Source organism: Ooceraea biroi, chromosome 6 (genome assembly GCF_003672135.1).
Source record: "Ooceraea biroi isolate clonal line C1 chromosome 6, Obir_v5.4, whole genome shotgun sequence".
Taxonomy (NCBI): Eukaryota; Metazoa; Arthropoda; class Insecta; order Hymenoptera; family Formicidae; genus Ooceraea; species Ooceraea biroi.
Window position 1 is genome coordinate 8,122,140 of NC_039511.1, and position 3,952 is coordinate 8,126,091.

A 3,952-nucleotide genomic window follows, 5' to 3' on the forward strand; every position below is an offset into this window, starting at 1 on the left:
CAAGTATGATAACATAAAAATTTATTACGAAAAGTCTTTAATGTGCACTTTGAAAATTCTTGAAAGCAGCACTTCAAATCATTTATAATGATCTCTTCTATTTTGTAAAGGAAACTACAGCGCCATGTTTTTCTAGTTTTATGTTTTGATTCTATTAAAGGTAAAATATTAATTGCTTTGCCTTCGGAATCCATTATAATAGGTTCAGAAACATTATATACACGATAAGCACTTTCTGCAAAATATAATTCCAAAGAAGTGGTATGTTTAGCTTGTCCATAAAACATATTTACATAATCTGTAAATTTTAATGAAGGACATTCCGTTGCACGTGTCAGACAAACTGCAATTTTTTGTTTACATTTATTAAATTTTCTTTTCATTTGTAGAATATAAACTTTTCTTATATAAAAACACCATTTTACTATACGTTCAGCCTCCAATCTGTTTTCAGACAATGATGCCATTCTAAGATGCTTTGATATATTTCTAATACACCTTTCTTTATTGTATTTCAGCATAATATTCTTATTACTTTTATGATTATTGTTTAATCCTTTACGTATTTTGTTTTTATTGTAAATCTTTTTATTTAATAACACACTATTTTTATGTAATCTATAATATTCCTTATTTGATTTGCTTGTATCATTTCTATGTTTTTCATAATATTTCTTCTTCGATTTCTTTATATCATTTCTGTTTTTTCCATAATAACTTTTTTGTCTTGTTAATAAATCGTTTCTATATAATTCATAATATTTTTTGTTAAGAATTCTTTTTTTATTTTTACGTAAACTAAGAATATCTGTCTTATACATTAAAACGTTTTCTGAATTATCGTTCTTATTTTGCTTTTTGTTACTATCTCTATAATTATGACAATTTATTTTCCTTTTTATACTTTGTTGGTTTCCAGTTAAATGTTTGGTAATTGCAATGTTATTAACATAGATACCATCTTTTTTTATACTATCTTTATTGAATTTATAATTATTATTAATTTGTTTTAAGTCAGGTAATACTGTAAGTTGTGAAAAGTGTTCTATTCTATTTGACTGAAACATTTCCGCTAAATGCTGTCACATTACATTATGATCATATATAATTGTATTCGGTTGAAGATCAAATAAAAGAGATACTGCAAAGGCTATTGCAAAAACTCCGCAATCATTACCATTAGGTTGCAATTGAACCATTGGAAACTGTACTGGTTGTCTATCAAAAGAATAGAATGGATATAATTTTTCAAGATAAATTTTATGGTGTGCATGTAATTGTTTTATATTCAATGAGTCATAGATATAAATCATTTCAGTATCATAATAGCTGCAAACCCAATGACCATTTAAATTAGTTGCTATATCACTGCAACTATGCAATATTTGAACATGTTTCTGATTTTTAGAAACAGGTTCAATTCTATCAGGACATTGAATTTTCCATGACTCACGTGGTTGATATTATGAGCAATTTTTCAATAATAAACCAAAATAGTCAATATGAACATCTTCTAACCATTTACCTCTAAGAATAATCTGTATATACTGCTAGCTTAGAGGTGTAATATTTGTAACACAATTTGTATATTTACGTTCATTTATTTTTATACTAATATCTGTTGACAATGTGTTTTCGTGAATATATGTAGAAAAATTATTTGCATAATTCGTTTTATTATCTTGTGTTTTGCCTGTACAAACATGGATTGATGAAAAGGAATTGAAAGTGCCATGAATAGACTGCTTAACGTTATTACATTTATTTAAAATATCATTATTTTTATTCATTATATTATAACAATCTAATGGATTGGACATTGTATCATCTTTGTGTACTATTTGTTCTATTATCATTTCATTATCAGCACTGTTTTTTATTTTTTTTATTAAACCTGAAGACTTTTCCTGTTCAGCTCTTTCTTGTCGACGTTTTCGTTGTTTGTTAGCTAATGCTTCTTTTCTTCGTATTTGATCCAAAGTAAAAAGTTTCTTGGGATCAGTGGATCTTATAATTCGGGGGAAATGTTCTATTTTATTTAGTTTAAACATTTGTGCTAAGTGTTGACGCATTAAAGTATGATTATACATAACTGTGTCCGGTCGAAGACCGAATAAAAGTGATACTGCAAATGCTATTGCAAACACATCACAATTATAACCATTAGATTGATTTTGAACTGTCGGAAATCGTACTGGCTTCTTATCAAAAGAAAAAAATGGATATAATTTCTCAAAATATAGCTTATGATGAGCATGCAAGCGTTTTAAATTCAATGAATCATAAATGTGAATAGCTTTTGTATCATAATAGCTACAAACCCAATGCCCATTTTCATTAATAATCATATTGTTACAGGTATGCAATATTTGAATATGTTTCTGATCCTTACAAACAGGTTCGATCGTATCAGGACATTGTATTCTCCATGTTTCACGTGGTTGGTACTCCGAACAAGATTTTAATAATAATCCAAAATAATCAATGTGAATGTCTTCTAACCATTTATCTTCAACTATCATCTGCATCGCATAAATATTTCAAGATTACATATTATCATTTATTTTATTAGCAGACATAATAAATTGAAATAATAAAATTGCTAAGACAAAAAGCACGACGTAGTGCTAAAACAGCTGAATCTTTTATTCAGTTCTTATAGCAGCCGACTTTTTCTTAATGCAGAGCTTTTTTAGTGCAGCGCTTATGGCAGCCAAAACCCAGCGCCAGTGAGCAGCCGCTAACGTTTTTAACGGTTTTCTAGAAAACGTTCTCAACGTTTAATCTGCAAACAAAAATATTTTATATATATTATTCATTACTAATTGCAACATAAATCTATATTTACTTTATAAATGCAGATTTTAAATAATAAAAGTGAGAGTAAGAGTGTATTCCTAATATGCAACGCCAACTCTTTCTTGAAGCTTTGCACTCTCTGTTCTCTTTTTACTTCATGTGATAAATTATTATACATCACAAATCCATCGTATAACAACAATCTCTGTGCCTCTCTTGTTTTACATTTACTTATATATATATTGCCTCTCTGTCTTGTTTTAACTACTTCGTCCTTTCCTACTAATTCTATTTTATTTACTAAATAACTTGGACACTGTCTATTTACCATTTTATAAACCAAACTACACACAATATATTCAATTCTTTCTTTCACTGACATAAACTGCAAGGCCTCAAGCATATCCTTAATTCTAACTCTATTATTGCACCGCAATATAATCCTCATTCCCTTATTTTGCAATGTTTGTAAATACTGTAAATTAGTATCTCCTAAACTCAACAATACAGATGAACAATATTCAAACAACGGAGCAACAATCGTTTTATATACAACACACCTCATATATGGTGTCAAATTCTCACTAACCCTACGCAATACGCCCAATTTTGAACCAATCTTTTTACCTAAATAATTTACATGTGCCGAAAAATTCAAATTTTTATCAATTATAACTCCTAAATATTTTATTTCATTAACTACTTCCAAAACTATATTTTCCAACTTTACTTTTAAATTACTCTGATCTACTTTTTTTCTTATACCTCTTATCAACATAACTTTGGTTTTATTAACATTTAATTGTAATCTATTCGCTTTTAACCATTCTTCAACTTTCACTATCTGTTGATTAAGATTATCGCATATTTCTATGCTAGAATACCCCGTTGTATAAATCAACGAAAGAGAGAGATATTGGAATATAATGGGAGTATTTATAAAGCGTACTCTACATATGCTATTCTGCTTGACATATATATTTTATTTCAACTTTATTTACTGACTTTTGTGAGTGACAGAAAGAGAGAGAGAGAGAGAGAGACAGTGTGTGTGTGTGTGTGTGTGTGTGTGTGTGTGTATGTGTGAGAGAGAGATTAAAATAAAAGTCTTGATAAAGCTCACCATACGCATGATATTCTGCTTGAATTTTAT